Below are 19793 nucleotides of genomic sequence, written 5' to 3'. Positions count from 1 at the left end.
CCCAGGGCATGCCTGCAGACCCTCCAGGAAAACAGTCTGTTTTCAACAATAGGATGAGGACTGGGACTGTGGAGAATTTTAGCCTTTCTTCCTTTCATAGGACACCCGAGAGGGGTCCGTCTGTTAGGATGCCCGTGAGGGGTCCATCTGTTTGGACACCTGTGAGGGATCCGTCTGGGAATCGGGAGACTCTGTTGAATTCTCCCTGTCCCATCCGTAGGTCTTTGGCATTATTGAGGCTCCCTCTCCGGACTCTCGTCTGTCTGCCTGGACCATCTGTAGGGCCCTTGTTCTTCCTTTTTGTCTGCCTATCTTGTTCGTCAGTGTTATTTGTTATACCTTCATAAATGTATAAATGTGTGAGAACTGTGGCCACATGTGTGAGTGTTTTATGCCTGAGCTTGTGTGTGTATTGGGACTTGTGGGCCGATTGCCAGCCGAAGGGATGGAGACCCCTTCGGTGGTTGAACTGGCACAGACTAACCTAACATTGCTTCCTTGCTCTCTCTGACCAGAGCACAGGCAGCAGGCAGCAGAAAGTTTGCAATGAGTCTGGCAGGCAGCGGCTGCACAGCTGCTACTTCGGGGACCCAGGGCGCCGTTGAGAGGGCTAGGTGGCCCGTGAGCATCACGGGGCCTAGATGCAGCGGGTTCGGGCCCCAGCTCGCTCAAAAAGCTGTGGAGTAGAGGCTTGGCTGCATGGGAACTAGGCATGGCTTTGTGCTAGAGCGGGCTGTGAGCACTGTGGGGCCCAGATATGGCGGGCAGGTTCTGGCTGGGCTCCTGTGTGGACATGGGGCAGAGCTGGCGGAAGCCAGCAGGAGCCTCAAGGAGCTCAGTGTGGGGGCTGGTGGAGAACTAACTGCCCCTCCAGGGTCACAGCTGAGGAGTGGCCTACAGGTCTGTGGGCCCAGCCAGGGCATGGAGTCACTTTCAGTTTATCATTCTCGTGTTCTTGAACAGCAATCTTTTGTCTCCATGGTGCATGTCCGTCCCGTCCCCCGTCCCCCGTCCCCCGTGTGTGTCCCCGTGTGTGTCCCCCCCCCCCCCCCCCCCCCCCCCCCGCTTTCCCTGTCCTCCTCTTCCAAGCTGTTGGGTGGGGCTCCCAAGACCTGCCCTGGGGCTAAAACCTGATCAAGGTCTGGCTCCAAGAATGGAATGTCACCAACAGTTTCTTGTCTGCGGTACAGTGCTGATGCAAATTGAGAGTTATTCTTGTTATGGTATATGCATGTATTTCTGTTCTTGTTTAAACTATTGTAACTTTACAATATATTTTAGAGTACTGAGGGAAATCACAAGAAAGACTTTGGTAAGAGTTTCTGTTTTAAAGGAAAAGAAAAAAGTGAAATTTGTCTAGAGTAAATGTCTGAGGGATCAAAGGAACAGACTGAGGGTACATGGAAGGTTGTAGAAGGTCAGAGGGGATGTGATGTAAACTGTTTGTTATGATTTCTTATACCTGCAAATACTGAATTTGAAAGTTTAAAAATGGCTAATGATTCTGCAAACTGCTTATGTGTGTATGTATACAGGCATGTGACTTGAAAATGTAAGCAAGCTTTAACTGTATGTATGTATGTGTGTAACTTGGATCCAACTGTGTGTATGTGTGCAAGTAATTATTGTTTAGAAAAACGAGTTTTAAACAGCAACCACGTGGCTCCCTCCATCTTGGCTAGTGACCTCATGGGCAGCCATGTGGCTGGCAGCCATCTTTTACTAAGGTTATAAAGATCTACTCAGGTTAACACCTAATACTTATGTCTTTACCAAGTGTTCAACAGCAAGTTTCTAGAGAATTTAAATAGATGGCAACATATGTTTAATAAATAAGGTATTTGATTAATATTAAAGCTGCACATCAATGCTTTTATTCACAGGAATATACCTTGCTCTGGCAGCCAAACTTTGCAACATAAAGGAATCATAGGAAACAGCTGAGGTTTGCAAATGTATGGCAGGACTAGAGTTCCAAAAAGAGTCTAGTTGCAGTGGTGGAAGACATTTGAGAGATCTCAGTCTTTTAAGAACAGTTTTTATAGTTAAAAACCAATGGCTTAAAAAATGTTTCTTCTTACCCAAGGTACGTTCAGGATTAAGAATGTTATATAATGATATTTTGTGTTGGTTTCTTTACTGAACCTGTATTTGATGCTAGAAGAGCTTCAACTTAAAAGCATTGTTTTTAGGCTACTTATTGTAGACTGTTAGAGAACATAAATAAGCAGTCATAAGTAATCAAGTTTTTTAATTGTAGTCAGGGTAAGTAAGTACTAATGTAAGTTTACTCATTTACTCAGTCTCTTGCATATGTTTTTAGGGTTGAGCTTGAAACAAGTAATTAGAAACAAAGTTTGTCTATTCAGATATACCTGGACAGCCCTCATACTTCAGAGATCTGCAGAATATGGCATTTAAATGTTGATCTAAAAGCTTACTATATCAGACAGGCTTCCAGATCCTAGCAGTGACCCAAAGTCTCCAAAGAAGATTACGTACGAGGCACCACAACGTCTCTGCCTGAAATATGACAACGCTGACCACAGGGCAAGATGCCCCAGTGAAACGCCTGCCGCCAGGACCCAACTCAGACTGTGGACAAGCAGTAGGACACTGGAATTGATTGCACCCTTTTGCATGATCAAGGTCAGTCTTCCATGTCCCTATTCCACAGGAAAAATACTCTGCCTTATGGACCTGATGGCGGAAGAAGATTGATGCTGTTCTGACTGGTGCCTCCAACGCTATGAAGACCTGGGTAGGGATTGGTCCCTGTAATTTATAGGATTGGAAGCTTCTTTGTCTGTACTCAGATATAGTTTATCCTTCTCAGATTTCTGATAGTACTGATGGCTAGGCTAGCTCTAACTTTGTCAGCATGGCAACATCAACCAGATCCTCATGCAAGGCTATAGCTTTCTTGTTAGCTCACTTTTAGGAAAATGTTCTAAGATATAAAAGTTTAAGTAAGTCATAAAGGTTCAGATATGAGTCCAAAATGAGATAAGTTTCAGATTACTCTCCTGTTCCATGGTTCAGAGCTTAACATTTAGGAGTCCTGATGAGCTGGTAGAGCAATGACTACTTACTGTTCAGTCACAAGCTCAATATTTTGGATTTGTTTTAGATGTCATATTTAAATGTAACTTGTTGGGACTCAAAGGTATGAGTCCACTGCTGCTGTTTTACAAGATACCCATTACCTGCTTTGTCTACAATATGGATTTCAGTACAGATTGGTAATACTAATGTATCTAAAAACTATTATGTCATTTTGTAAGTAGGCCTCAAAGGATCAAAAGAGCCATAGAAACCTAGACCCATTTCACAGAGGTCGAAAGGACCCCAGATAAGTATTCCTAAAGATGGTATTTTTCCTCTCTCCTGGTCTTGGGACTACTGCTTTTCCCATTACTAAGGGTATGGACCTAAGGGTTCCAAATAAGTTCATAAATTTTAACTTCTGTTCCTAGTTTAAATTTGTCTCAACAGATTTCTACTCAGCTGGCAGTCACCTCCAGGTTTCAGTTGCTGATTCCACTGCTCCAGACGACTGTGAGCTCCAGACTTGCTAAAAGCTGACGTGGACCAGCCCAGCTAACATGGTTCTTCCCTGTCCCTACGGGGTCAGGCAGCTACATGCTTCTGACAAATGCCCCCTTGCCCAGTCTTTGACTAGCTTTTCAGCCTTTTGGGCCCCCTGATATCGGCGCCCCAATGCCAGCTTGAAGCAGTTCCAGAAGAGAACGTCACCCATGTTCCCTGTTCAGAAAAGGCTGAAATGCTGGGTCAAAAGAAAACTCCCTGGCATAGAGACAAGATGGCTAACTATACATGGCCATTATTAGAGAGGGATACTTAGGAGCTAACTGTCCAAAACCCATGATTGGGTTTCATTAGGCACATGAGAAGGGGGGAATGTGAGACCGAAATGAGCCATCTTAGAAATAAGACCAAAATGCTTTCACCCTAAAATTAAGGCCTAAGATTTCTCCTTTTAGGAATAGGCCATTAGTTACTGAAACCAGTCAGTTCAGATTCCAGAAACCAGGAAGTGTAAAAGTACAGAGCCACAAGATAGTCACAAGGTAATGCCTGCCAGACTATGGAATGTCCTCTCCCTGGTTTCCAGGGTAACTGACCACAGAAATGCCCCCACCTGAGGGCAGCCAATGAGAAATGGTGGCGGGCAACCACTCCCTTAGAAGTAATTTCTAGAAGTCCCTAGAAGCGAGCCAATCAGAATTGTACCTGTACTAGCACTCCTAAATGATGTAACCTTGTGACTTTTCCCTTTAAAAACTGAGCTTGCAGACAGGTGGGCACTTCCTCCAGCCTCCACTGCGTTGGATGTATTGGATGAAGTCCCTGCCTAGGCTTGTATTGCTTTTGGATATCCAGAATTAAACCTTGCTTTTGCATTCCGGCATGCTCGTCTTTGGTGGTCTCTCTGGGGGTCACGATCTGGGCACAACAAAGTGTCTATGAACATGGTGGTGCTTCTCCCAGCTTGTATTTCCTTCAGGGGCCAAACATGGCTTCACTATGCCTACAGCTGTCCTCAGTGTTGACGCATGGCCAGCGATGGAGAGGCATTACATGTAAGACAGTATGTTAAAGGCACTTTGACCTCAGTGTCTTCCATGGGAAAAATGACTTGATTTTTTTTTTTTTATCATTCAACAGGGTATTTATTTAGTTTCTAGAATGTGACAGCCACTACGAAGATGAGGGGACAAACGAGATAAAACTCTTGACAATTCCAGTCAAAACACAAAGTCACTGTTTGCCTTTCCAGAGGTTTGGTAGCTCTGTGGCATATTCCACAGGGATGATCTGACTTCTAACAGCCAATGACATTTCAGCTGTCTCCCCTTCCTGTTTCTGTTAATGCTCATTCTCCATCAACCTGGGCTTTATGCAGAGTTTTTGAGAGGCTGGAGAGCTGCCTAACAGAGGCATAGAGTGACATAAGTGTGCAAACTGACCGGAGTTGGAGGATTCCTCCGACTGAGTGTGCTTGTAGACCCAGCAGCTGAAATGATACTGGAGGATAGACTTGAGTACAGAGCAGAGGACTTGGGAGAAGCCATTCAGGGCTTTGGTAGCTGAGAGTGTCTTGAGGTTTTAAAAACAAATTGTTTACGCTTCGGAAGATAGGATAAGAAGGGTTCAGTAGATGGGGCAAGATCATTTAGAATCATCTTACACACGGCCTGTGATGAAACAAGGATCCTCCACAGCAAGACAGCATCGAGGAGGAAGGAAGGACTGACGGGTGTGAAGGAGAACATACAGAACGTGGTAGGGCTTGAGAGAACAGACCAGCACCTTCTTGATGGTGACAAAGAAGTATGTGGGAGCTTGTTGGTGACATGGCTCATTTAAAATGCAGGGCAATGAAGACAGTTTAAATTGTGAGTATGAATGACACAGGGGGTGCATAATAATTATATTCAATTCAGCTGAATACATATTTTTAGTATTCCCACATAGCCAGATTGCTGCGGGCCGCAGAAATATATCATAAGAACTCAGCTGGTTATGGCAAAGTCACTACCTGGAGGGATCAGGGAATTCCTCCAGAGGAAGCCAAATCCCAAGGAGTTTTTGGTGTTACTTGGCTTGTTATATATCAGCTGTATTCTGTTATGAAAATCATGTGAGCCTTCATAGTTTCCCCTAAGAAGGACTAACAGTATAGACTGATCACTCTCTGGACATACACATTCCAGGTATTTGGAGAACAGCCTCAGGAAAGGCTTTCTCTGGAATCAGATTATCTCCCTTGGCTACTTTCAAGGACTACAGAAAACACCACCCAGGTGGGTGCCTAACTAACAATGGTAACAGCCCACGTGCAAGTCTCCTGACTTACGGCAAATTCCACAAGGAGACACCGCCTAGGAGAGGTGGACGTTAATAGCTTTACACAATTTAGCTCAGACCCTCCCTTTTATATACCGGGACTTCCAGGGCACAAGAGGGAGAAGAGAAAAGAGAATGGAAGAACTAGATGGGTAAGAACTTGAGAGGAACAAACTGAGATGGGGAAGAACTAGATTGAAGGGCTAAAAGAGAGGACTAGAGGAACAAGATAGAAGATGAGGAAGAGCCAGATGGGGAAGAACAAGATGAGGAAGAGCCAGATGAGAGAGAAGGAGACGAGAGAGGAGCTGATAGGGGAAAGAACTAGATAGATGAGAACCTAGAAGGGACAGAACTAGATGAAGGAATTAAGATAGAACCTAGAGGGGACAGTAGATAAATATAGAGAGAAATCAGGCAAGAAAGGAGCTAGACATGAGAACAGAACTGAAGCTGTGTATAAAGGATGTTATGCCAGAGGAATTAAAGCAAGTGGACGATAGAGCTCTGTGTGCTGAGATTCTATTTCCTGAAAATAGTCCTCGCCGTTAGTAGTTCTCTCTCCTGAGCCCCTGGGATGTATAATATTAAGGCTGGTCCCTCTAATATTATACAAGACCAGATTATACAAAGATGAGTACTACTAGCCTGGAGTACTACTAGCCTGGCATGTCAGCGTGATGAAGGAAGTCGGAACAAGCACAAACAACAGCAGAAAGCAAACTGCAACTTTGTAGAACAGCGAGCAGGACCTGGAGGAGGAAGGCATTCTAGTGCTTTAAATTTTTTTTTTTTCAAGACAGCATTTCTCTGTGTAACAGTTCTAACTGTCCTGGAACTCGATCTGTAGACCAGTCTGGCCTTGAACTCACAGAGTTGCCTGCCTCTGCCTCCCAAGTGCTGGGATTAAAGGCATGCACCACCATGACCCGGCATGTTCTAGTGCTTTAGAGGCTTAGAAGTTGCAGTGATCAGAAGAGTGTAAGATAGGAAACAAAATTTTCAAGCTGGAAAATGATGTTTTTACTTCAGACTGTTATCCATCTCAATATCATGCTGAGATGCCGGGCTAGTCTTACTCTGTATAATTTAGACACATCTAATAAAAGTCGATCTGATGTGCACCCAAATGTAGCAGTACTTTGAAAATCTCAGTGAATTTCTTCAAAGGGAATGGATGACACAAGATGTGTAGGTGAAAATTCAAACCTATAAAGAGTGAAGTGAGAGACTGGCAAAGATATGGTCTGTCAGAACGGATTGTAGACTCTAATTACAGACGCGAGTTGATCACACCCTGGCAGTCTCTTGATTCTATTCCTGGACACTTTGAACTACCACAGCTTAGACTGAATGGACGGGTTGGCTCTGGAAAACATGGCCAATGAAAGGGACTTCTTTCAACACTTCAGCAGACTTACATGCAAACAAACCTCCTTTTGGTTTTTCTGCTCCTCTCTCCTGAGTTTATTTGATAAGAACATATAAACAATTTTTTTTTCTTTTTTGTTTTTTTCAAGACAGGGTTTTTCTGTGTAGTTTTGGTGCCTGTCCTGGATCTCATTCTGTAGACCAGGCTAGCCTCGAACTCACAGAGATCCACCTGCCTCTGCCTCCTGAGTGCTGGGATTAAAGGCATGCACCACCACCACCCAGCATAAACAATTTTTTGAAAACCATTATTAGCAAGTTCTTCCAGTATGGGATACATGACAGCCAGGTTGTTCCTCAAACTGACATAGGCATCTCTGGTAGTTTGTGACTGGTTCAGTTCAACACAGCATAACTTTAATCTTGTGTTGAAAACATCAGCCATTGCCTCAAGGAAAATACTCCAGCCTGAATTGTGTCAAAGCTGCTTCCATTCTTCCTGAAGGCAGGTTTCCATCCAATAGCCTTCTCATCTCATTCCCCTCCATCCTCTTCTTCATTTATTTTTGTCTGTTTGTTCCTGCTTTTTATCTTTTCAAAATGTCATGTTGGCTGGAGAGATGGCTCAGTGATTAAAAGCACTGACTGCTCTTCCAGAGGACCAGGGTTCTACTCCCAGCAACCATATGACAGCTCAGAGCCGTCTGTGACTCCAGTTCTAGAGGACCCAACACCCATGGCAAAACACCAATGCATATAAAAAAATTTTTTTTAATGTCATGCTGGTTGCTGTTTTCTAGCTGGGCAATTTTTTATTTGAATCTCTGCCGCCCTAACTTAGAAATATATTACCCACGACCAGACTCATCTTCGTTATAGACAGAACATTCTGTGTCTCTTGAATACCAGGAAGCTACCAATATCTTATAGCTCATAAGCTGCAGAGTGGTGGAGCAAGGTGCTGTCTGTCTGTCTGTCTCTCTCTCTCTCTCTCTAATTTTTAAAGATTTGTTATTATGTGTATGAGTGTTCTGCCTCCATATATGGATATGCACCATTATGTCCCTGGTGTCCTCGGAGGTCAGAAGTATTGAGATCTCCAAGAATTGGAATTCCTGATGGTTATGAGCTGTCATGTGGGTGCAGAGAACAGAACCCAGGTCCTCTTCAAGAATAAGCTCCCTTAACTCCTGAGCCATCTCTCCAGCTCCTGTCTGTACTTTGTTAATTGAACTGACAAGCAAGTAATGCTTCTTTTTTTTTTTTTTTTGGTTTTTCGAGACAGGGTTTCTCTGTGTAGCTTCTCGAACTCACAGAGATCCGCCTGGCTCTGCCTCCCGAGTGCTGGGATTAAAGGCGTGCGCCACCACTGCCCGGCTAAGTAATGCTTCTTATTCAAATGTCTTCTGGCCATCAAAGGAGAACTTTTACTCAAGAACTTGGATTACACTGGGCAGTGGTGGCACAAGCCTTTAATCCCAGCACTTGGGAGGCTGAGGCAGGCAGATCTCTGAGTTTGAAGTCAGCCTGGTCTATAAAATGAGTCCCAGAACAGCCAGGATCTCACCGAGAAACTGTCTCAAAAAACAAAAAACAAAATAAAAAGGAAGTGTAGCTAGAGTTTTCCTGCCTTGCCCACAGTCAGGACAAATCTCTGTCACCTGCCAGTCCCACAGCTGCTGAGACCCAAACAAGTAAACACAGAGACTTATATTGCTTACAAACTGTATGGCTGTGGCAGGCTTCTTGCTAACTGTTCTTATAGCTTAAATTAATCAATTTTCATAAATCTATACCTTGGCACGTGGCTCGTGGCTTACCGGCATCTTCAAGGAAGGATGAAAAGATTTATTCCTCAGCACAGCTAAGGGAGAGCTGACCCTGCTGGCATGGGTGTAGGGGAGCTGGCTCTGCCCCCTCTCCTGAGGTGGGTGGGCCAGTGTCCTGGCCTGACCAGCTCAGCTACCACCCCCAGACCTGGGCCTGGGCCTTGTCCTACCCTAGCATCTACCACATCTAGGACCTGCTGGAGCTTATGAACCGACTGGTGCTGCTGAACAATACCAGCAGGATCTCCATGACTCTGGGTGACTGCAGGACATCCCAGAGGAGTTCCGATGAGGATCCAGGGATGATGGTGAACCAGAAACCAGAGGCCTTGAACCAGATCAGTGACTCATTGCAATGAACATTTGCCAGTAAAGCTGATGGGACAAAGGGGTACACTGTGACACACCACAGCTCCCAATGCCACCAGGACGAACGAAGAGGTGTGGGAGAGGCGGGAAAGATGGAGAAGCGAAGAGGGTTTATTTTGTTCTTGTTTTTGTTTGTTTGCTTGTTTTTTTTTTTTAATTTTCTTTTGGGATGGCTTTACAGGGGTGAGGGGAGAATATAGGAGGACTAGGAGGTGAATGGAATTGGGGTGCATGATGTGAAATTCCCAAAGAATCAATTTTAAAAAGTATGTTAAAACAACTTGGGTTGCTGGAACCATCAGTTGAAGCTGATTTTTTTCCAGAATATTTTAGAGGGAAACTCCCCCCTCCTCACCTCTGCCCTAGATAGGCTGCCAAGAGACAAATTCATTCAAGAATTATAATCCCATTTCTGTCAGCAGGGAGTGTTGACCTGTGAGGTGGCTTGAAAGAAATGGCCCCAAAGGCAGTGGCACTATAAGGAGGTGTGGCCTTGTTGGAGTAGGTGTGCTCTTGTTGGAGGAAGTGTGTCACTGTGGAGGTGGGCTTTGAGGTCTCATATATGCTCAAGCCACGCCCAGTGAGACAGACCACTTCCTGTTGCCTGCAAGTCAAGATGTAGGACACTGGGCTTCTTCTCCAGCACTATGTCTGCCTGCTCACCACCATGTCAGTAATGGACTAGACCTCTGAAAACGTAGGCACTCAATTAAATGTTTTCCTTTATAAGAGTTGCCATTGTCATGGTGTCTCATCACAGCAACAGAAACCCTAACGAAGACACCTTCTTTCCATTGGAAGTTTTTGTTTGTTTATTTAGACCTGTCTTATTTTTTTCTATCTTATGAAAGTAATATAGTAATAAATTTGAAAATATTGATGTTTGAAGAAAATTGCCTTACCACTCATATCACAGCTCATTGGTAACATTTTATCTTATCGCCTTCCTGTTGAACTCTTTTGTTTATGAAGTATCATTTACAAATACACATCTTAGTTATTATTCATACACTTTTTAAATATATATACTCCTAGTGTTTCCCTTTAGTTTTGCTTAGCAAGTTTTGTATATTTAAGTCTGAATAGCAGACACTGTGCACGCTCTACCTTCTAGATGTCTTTGTTTCTCTTTGCTGTACATGAACTTGACACAGGATCTTTGCATCTGGTCCGTGGGGGGGGCCTTTGGTCATATCTCATTTATCCTGCAAATGCTCAGGAGGGAGGGGGTGACACCACTTGTCGAATTCTGAACATCTTACTGAATTTGCTTTCCTTTTAAAAGTCTAATGTATAATTTGCGTCCTTTTGCTGTAAGACAGGATGGAAAGTAGCAATCACAGTTTGCATCAAGGGCAGTGGGTTTCATACAACACTGGTCCGGGCCTCAAGCTCTTCCATGAAGTATTCATGTGCAGTGGGCTATACAGTCCTTACACATACTTTCAAGAAAAATCTATGCACATTTTGTCAAGAGGTCCTGTCTGTATTCACATAACCTATGGACCTGATGATGCCTTCTCTAGGAATCATGATTGGCAGCAGCTACAGGCCAAGTGTCTTCCAGGAGTTGCTAATTGGGAGAGAAAATAAGCCTCACATATCTTGTTTCCTCCCTTCTTCTCTCCTTTCCAAAGGTGTAACTCAGTGCTTCCCTAGCATACCCAAGGCCCTGATAGGGATCTCCAGCACCACCAAAACATTTAAATGGCCACTTTAGTGCATCAATTCTCTCTCTTTCTCTCTCTCTCTCTCTCTCTCTCTCTCTCTCTCTCTCTCTCTCTCTCTCTCTCTCGGTTTTTCAAGACAGGGTTTCTCTGTGTATTTTAGTGACTGTCCTGGATCTCACTCTGTAGACCAGGCTGGCCTCGAACTCACAGAGATTCACCTGGCTCTGCCTTGAATTTTCTCATTTTTGTTTCTAGAATTTTTAACTGGCACTAGATAGATGCTTGTCAGAGTCAGCCAGAGAGAGATATGTAACTCCCAAGCTACACTGATGCCAGCAGAGTTTACTAAGGTGTGTCAATCACTAAGGCAATGACCTGAGAACTCAGAGGGTTCTATTTAGTCTCATCCCTTAAAGAGCAGGCTGGGTGGTGGAAAGGGGCTATTACACCAGCTCTCCATCCTTACCAAACGCATCTCCTGTCCAGTCAGCTGCCAGTTGGAAGTATTAGGTATTTAAGTGTTAATTTAAGTAGGAAGGGTCTGTTTAAAGCGGTGGTTCTTGGCCTTCCTAATGCTGGGGCCCTTTAATAAAGTTCCTCATGTTACGGTGACCCCCGACCATAAAATTATATTCGTTGCTACTTCATAACTGTAATTTTGCTGCTGTTAGGGATCGTAATGTAAATGCTTTTGGAGACAGAGGTTTGCCAAGGGGGTTGCGACCCACAGGTTGAGAACAACTGGTTTACACCTCTTAGTTGTTTGGTGTAATCGTGAGCAGTGAGCTAAAAACAATGACAAAAAGCTTGACTCTGACACACACAGGTTGATCCTACAAAGCTAAGCGTGGTAAACAGCTGCATTCTCTGACTGTAACTTTTCTATATCTTAACTCTAGAAGTTTCTGAGAGAGAGTGGCAATAGGAAATTGTTAATCCGTCATCACTTCAGTTGATAAATTGATGAGACGTACCCAGCACAGCAATCTTGCAGTGCCCACTTCAGGGTGTTCCCTCAGACTATGTGTATTATCACACCCTTAGTGCGCTTGCTCACCTGATCTATCACACTCAGTGTGCTCTCTGCCTGATCTACCACACTCAGTGTGCTCTCTCCCTGATCTACCACACTCAGTGTGCTCTCTGCCTGATCTACCACACTCAGTGTGCTCTCTCATCTGATCTACCACACTCAGTGTGCTCTCTCATCTGATCTACCACACTCAGTGTGCTCTCTGCCTGATCTACCACACTCAGTGTGCTCTCTCCTGATCTACCACACTCAGTGTGCTCTCTCCTGATCTACCACACTCAGTGTGCTCTCTCCTGATCTACCACACTTAGTGTGCTCTCTCATCTGATCTACCACACTCAGTGTGCTCTCTCCTGATCTACCACACTCAGTGTGCTCTCTCCTGATCTACCACACTCAGTGTGCTCTCTCATCTGATCTACCACACTCAGTGTGCTCTCTCATCTGATCTACCACACTCAGTGTGCTCTCTCATCTGATCTACCACACTCAGTGTGCTCTCTGCCTGATCTACCACACTCAGTGTGCTCTCTCCCTGATCTACCACACTTAGTGAGTGTGCTCTCTCATCTGATCTACCACACTCAGTGTGCTCTCTCATCTGATCTACCACACTCAGTGTGATCTCTCCCTGATCTACCACACTCAGTGTGCTCTCTCCCTGATCTACCACACTCAGTGTGCTCTCTCATCTGATCTACCACACTCAGTGTGCTCTCTCCCTGATCTACCACACTTAGTGAGTGTGCTCTCTCCATCCATCTATATTGCCACCTTATCACAGAGCCAACTTGAACTTGGGTATGCTTAGCATGCAATTTTGACTAAATTTTTTAAAAACAGTATAGGCAAGTCTTACTTTATACTTAGACACTGATCAAAATGTTGGCAGGGAGAATGAAGGATTAATTTAAATTCTCAATGGTATTGTAAATATTGGTAGTAGAATCCAGCAATGTATTTTTTGTTTGTTTGTTTTCTTTTTGTTGTTTTGAGACAGGGTTTCTCTGTGTAACAGCCTCAGATGGCCTGGAACTCGCTTTGTAGACCGGGCTGCTCTCAAGCTCACAGAGATCCTCCTGCCTCTGCCTCTGGAGTGTGGGGATTAAAGGCGTGCTCAGCAGTGCATTTTAAGTTCTGAATTCTTTGCAGAAATGCAAAGATTGTTTTAAAATGGGGCTTCCAGCACAGAATCACCCAGAAAGGTAGATTTATTTTGACCAACCTAATAAATGAAGAATACATGTGACAAAATCCAAAAATCTCCCTGGACTCGGGTTGCGGTTTGCACAAAGTGACACCCTGGCTCAAAACAAACACAACAAATAAGCCACTTCAAAGGCATAGGCAAAGGTTTTCCAAACACGACTCCCAACAGCACAGGAAACAGTCCTAAAAATCTCACAGCAGAACCTCATGAAACACAGGAGCTCTGGACAGCAAAGCAACAGTCACCAGAGTGAAGAAATGTCGACAGAACAGAAAAATTATTTGCCAGGTACACATGGCATTAATATCCAGGATGTAGCTGACATTTTCTCCAGTCCTGCCTGGCCCACGGTCAGGACACATCTCTCTCACCCACCAGTCCTGCAGCTGCTCAGACCCAACCGAGTAAACACACAGAGACTTATATTACTTGTAAACTATATGGCCGTGGCAGGCTTCTTGTTATCTAGTTCTTACATCTTAAATCAACCCAGTTCTATAAATCTATACCTTGTCACATGGCTCGTGGCTTACCAGTATCTTACATGTTGGTACTCATGGTGGCGGCTGGCAGCATCTCCTGACACAGCATTCCTGTTCCCAGAATTCTCCTCTCTGCTTGTCCCACCTATACTTCCTGCCTGGCTACTGGGCAACGAGTGTTTTATTTATTAACCTATCAGAGCAACACATTTAGCGTACAGAACATCCCACAGCACCAGGACCTATAAAGAACTCCAAAAATTAATATTCCAAAACCAAATCATTCAATCAATAAATGGGCTGGTGGACTAAATAGACATTATCAAAAAGAAAAAAGAGAGAAAAGAAAGAAATACCAGTGTCCAATAAGTACTTAAGAAGTGTTCAATGTTAGCCAGCAGGGACATGTAAATTAAAACTGTTTTGAGACTCCATTTTACCCAAGTCAGGATGCCTATCATCAAGAAAACAAGTCTGGGGATGATGTGGAGGAAAGGGAATACTTTATTGACAACTAGTAAGAATGCAAACTTCTGTAGGCATTATAGGAATATGTGTGGAATTCTTTTAAAAAAACAAAAACCCTGAAAACAGAAGTATCGTCCTGGGTTTATGCTGACAGAACTGTGAGTCAACATACTGCAGAAATACTTGCACACCGGTTTTTAGAGAGGCACTGTTCAGGACATAGAGCCAATCTTATGCCCATCAACAGGTGAATGAACAAAAAGATATGGCTGGATATTAATTAATGGAATTTCAGGCAGCCCTAAAAAAAAATCATGACATGTATAAGAGAACGAATACAACTAGAAATCAGTATATTAAGTGAGATAAGCCAGGTTCAGAAAGACAAATACCTCACTCATGTTTTCTCATGTATGTGGGACCTAAATTTAAAAGTGTGTGTGTGTGTGTGTGTGTGTGTGTGTGTGTGGTGTGTGGTGTGTGTGTGTGTCTGTCTGTCTGCATGCACATGTGCATGCATGTGCGGTGTATAGGTCATGAAAGTAGAAGGGGTATCATGAGAAGTAAGGGAAAAGCAATGGAATACATATAATGGAAAAACAGAAAGGGTTGTTAACCAGAGGGAAGGAGAGGCAAACAACCAGATGAGGAGAGGGACTCGGGAGGGCGGTGAACAGGAGGAGCCAGTGAGAACAAGGGAAAGTAACCTCCGTGTATGAAATGCCATGATGAAACACTTTACTCTGTATTTCTAAAGTAAATTCTCCCCCCCACCAAAAAAAAAAAAAAAACCTGTGAGGAAGAGAAGTTTCACCTATGACTCTCCAACCAGAGACAACAGGCACTAATACTGTGTGACATTCCCCCTAAAATGACAGAAAGTGGCTGACAGCAGCGTGAATAGACACTCAGCATCATTTGATCATAGGGAAATGTAAATGCCTCTTCAAGCTATTGCCTCAAAGCTCTTAAGGGTGACTGTTTTCACAAACCAAAGTGTTGGCAAAATTGTGGAGAAAAGGGGACAATTATGAAACACAATAGTATTGTTGGGAACATAAAATTACATCACAGCCATGGAAAATGGTTTAAAGTTCCCTTAAAACATTAAAAATCAAATTAACATCTAATCCAGAAGAATTAGCAATGGAACCCCCCCAAGAGTTAGAATCCCAAGAGATGTTTGCTCCCATGTTCTCAGCCGCATTACGATACTCATTATACCCACCAAGAAGTAAATGGATGAAGGAAATGCACCGTGTACGTCTGACGAGTACTATTCAACCTTCCAAAAGAAAGAAATCTTACTGTTTGTTACCTGCGTGGCCCTGGAAACCACGGTGCTTCATGAAGTAAGTCGGCCACAAAAGCACTAACCGCACATGCTTCTCATCAAGATGGCTAGAGTAGTCAACTCAGGGAAGCGGGGTGGGGGTGCTGGGAAAGGAGGCTTGGGCCCTGGTACTCTTGGAAGTGAGGCTGACTACCTCCCCCAACCTCTCCCCTTCCCCCTCCCCCCACCCTCCCTACCCCATCCCACCCCGAGCCTCGGAGGCTGTCTTTGGGTGTTGGCTAGAATAAACAGTAAATTCTGCTGGCGATCTTTTGAGTTCTCTCAAGGCAGGCACTATAGGAAGCTTTGTCTTCCTAGGGTGCAGCCTTGAGCTGTTTTGTTGATATGGTTCCTTCTATGAAAAGTGGCAGTTTCGATAATTAAGAAGAGGGTCCAGAGGAGCCTATCTGTTGTGGTTTATGATTAGTAACACAGTGATCTTTTTTTTTTTTTCATTATGATGCTCACGTTACCAAAAGGCTAAAACTAAAATAAATGTATATAGAGATACACTTTAAAACAGTGGATTCCTCACTACATATGTACAATTAAAAGGGACTGGAGATTGCACAGTACTATCGTCTGCTAGAAATGTTTCTTTGCAAATTAAGTTATAATTTAAAGAGTGAAATTTACCTACTTTCTGGGTAGAGTTCAATTAGTTTTAGCAAATGTGTATCAGGTGTGAAATCAGGTGTGGAAAGTCTGCTGGACTTCTGATTTGCTATTCTCTCTTTCCAGGTGTCCAGATGTGTGTGTGTGTGTGTGTGTGTGTGTGTGTGTGTGTGTGTGTGTGTGTGTGAGAGAGAGAGAGAGAGAGAGAGAGAGAGAGAGAGAGAGAGAGAGAGAGAGAGAGAGAGAGAGAGAGAGAGAGAAGCCCCTGGCTGGTCATATGGCCTGAACCTGTAATCTTCCTGTTTCTACAGCCATGCACCACGCCTCTCCGAAGGTACTAACCTGTGCACTACTCATACCAAATGTGAAATAATGATGCCAAGACATCTTTCAAGAAATCCTAGCCCATGGAGGGCACACTTAAGAATCACCCTGGCAGAAGAACAGTCCGTTTTAAAACTGTTCCTGTTGTTGGTGGTTCTGAACACTAGATAACATCCCCCCCCCTGCCCCCCGATCAAAGGTGCTTAAACATGTGATTGTGAGTAGAAAAGAGAGACAGAAGCAAACACTGGCAGCTTTTCCATTTTGACTTGTGTGTGACTTTAATATTCATGTAAGGATGTAAGCGCTTAACCCAAGTCAAAGTGTGTCGGTAAGCATATTCCATCAGCTCTACGACTATTCAATGATAAACAAAACTTACACAATTCCAGGCAATGACAGCATTTGGACTTTTCTTTAAAAATATTTTTTTTGATTGAGGGCAACAGAATGGTATTTGTAGCATTTTTTTTAACTACACAGTAGATGCCATGTGCTCACTAAGCTGTTCCAAGTGGCCCAGCATGCAAGAACATGTTTTTGGTGTCTGCCTTCGCCGCTGTCCCAGTAAGACAACTATTAACATGTATTAAACTCTATATTTTAAAAGATGTAGGCATCTTTTCATCAACCAGGAAATTTACTCAGGCTCGGTTACTTCTAGAAGCAATTGCTGTTCTGGTTTTATCATTTTTTATCCCCTGCAGAACTTCACATACATAGAATCACATATTATACACTCTTGCAACTGACTTTCTTCACTGAGTATAGACTTTGGGGATTCATTCATGTTTCTGCATGTACGAGTAGTTTGTTTCTCTTCATCAGCTAGTTGCATACCACTGTCTGAGTCCATCACAGTTTATTTTTCTGCTCTATTGATGGGCACCTGGGTTGTTTCCAGTTTGGGGCTATTATGAATAAAGCTGCTATAAGCTTCCTTACACAAGACTTTCTGTGGGCGAATGTTTTCATTTATTTTGTATAAACACTAGAATTGGTATTACTGACTCATACAACAGATGTGTGCTTAACTCTTTAAGAAACTGCTAGACTGCCAAATTTTACATTCTCACCAGCACAGGTGAAAGTTCTGTCTCCTTTACATTCTTGCTAACATTGGGTGGGTATCAGTCATTTAAACTTTAACATTATGAATGAGTTTCCAGTAGTATATTATTGCAGTTTAATTTGAATTTCTCTTAACAACTAAAGATCTTGGGCTTTTAAAACTTATTGGAAATTAATGTACATTTTGTGAAGTTTCTGTTCACATTTTATTTTTAAAATTTGGACAAGTGGGACCTCATAAAACTAAAGCACTTCTGTACAGTTAAGGAAATAATCAATTGTAGTTGGAGTTTTCCTATGTCCACCCAGCTCCCGCAGCCTCTCAGACCCAAGTAAACACACAGAGACTTATATCACTTATAAACTGTATGGCCGTGGCAGGCTTCTTGTTATCTAGTTCTTATATCTTAAATTAACCCATTTCTATCAATCTTTAAGTTGCCACGTGGTTTGTGGCTTAGGGGTACTTTACATCTTACTTCTCATGGTGGCAGCAGCTGGCAGCCTTCCACTTCCCAGAATTCTCCTCTCTGCTTGTCCCACCTATACTATACTTCCTGCCTGGCTACTGGCCAATCAGCATTTTATTTATCAATCAGTCAGAGCAACACATTCACAATATACAGAAAGGCATCCCCAGCAGTTAATTGAGTAAGGAGGATAGCCACAGAGTGGGAGAGAAAGCTTTGCCAGCTATACATCTGACAGAAGATTAATAGCCACAATATATAAAGAACTCAAAAAACAAAGAATCAAGAAAATAAATGATCTAATGTAAAAAAAAAAATGGGCTATGGATCTGAACAGGGAGTTCTCCAAAGAAGAAATAAAAATGGCTAAGAAATATCTCAAAAATGTTCATCATCCTTAGCAATTAGGGAAGTGTGAATTAAAACAATTTTGACAACAAATGCTGGTGAGGATGTGGGGAAAGAGAGCCCTCATGCATTATTGTTGGGAATGCACACTGGTGCAGCCATTCTGGAAATTAGTGTGGAAACTGCTCAAAATGTTAAAAATAAATCTGCCAAATGATCCAGCTATGATGGACATCCTACATCAAAAATATGTCTCAGCGATGTTTATTGCTGCTATATTCACAATAGCTAGCTAGCTACATGTTCTTCAACAGATTAATGGGGAATGAAAGTATAGTACATATGAAAACTAAAATCATGAAATTTGCAGTTACATGGATAGAAGAAAACACTATACTTGAGTGAGATAACCCAGACCTAGAAAGGCAAATGCATGTTCTCTCTATCCATGATTCTTAGCTGCAAATCTTCAGATGTGAGCATATAGCCTAAAATAACCAAAGAAACCAGGAACACAGGAAGGTTATCATTGAGGAGGCATTATAGAGGGCACAGAAAGATAGAGTGACAGGAAGGGAGAAATGGGGAAAAACCAATGGAGGGCCTTCAACTGAGAATGGGGAAGGGAGGTCAATGCAGAGGAAAGGACAGTGGAAGGGAATAAATAATACTAAGCATGTTTGAAAAATCCATAAGGAATCATTTTATATTTACCTAAGATTGTATATAATACATATAATTGTATGTGTATCCAAACATATATAGTTTAAGTGAAGTTATGCCAATTGGGGTGATAATGCTTTCTCCAAGATTCATAGACTATCTAACAAAAAAACTCAGTAGCAGGCATAAGAAGCCTCCTTTCTAGTTGTTGTTCAGGAGACTCCCAAAATAATATAGGCTATTGCTATTGCTGTTGGTCGACTCCCAGAAGTTGAACTTAAATCCTCATTGTTGAAGACACCACATATTTTGGACATAGGAATCAGAAGAACTGAGCTGGATCTGACCTGAGAGTCTCTTCCCTGAGGACTAGCTTTCATAGTGCTGGAAGATGTTGTACAAGCTGTCAAGGAAGAAAGCAACCCATATCCAGCAGTGACACCTATGAACCATAACAATGACCAGCATGGAAAGATATCCCTTAGTGTGTAATAGTGGCATTTTTATCTTGGCAGTAACCTAGCACTGTCTAACTGGATTTAAGGCCCACTTAACTGGAGGGAAAATCATTCCTGGTACTGACAACTTAGCCTACTGCACATGGCTAAGGAGACCATGGATCTTAGAGGAGAAACTAATGCTGCCACTTTGCTAAACCAGTCTAGT

The sequence above is a fragment of the Peromyscus leucopus genome, chromosome 7, assembly GCF_004664715.2.
Source record: "Peromyscus leucopus breed LL Stock chromosome 7, UCI_PerLeu_2.1, whole genome shotgun sequence".
Classification (NCBI taxonomy): Eukaryota; Metazoa; Chordata; class Mammalia; order Rodentia; family Cricetidae; genus Peromyscus; species Peromyscus leucopus.
The sequence above is the reverse complement of the archived record's forward strand: the minus strand, read 5'-3'. Positions refer to the sequence as shown.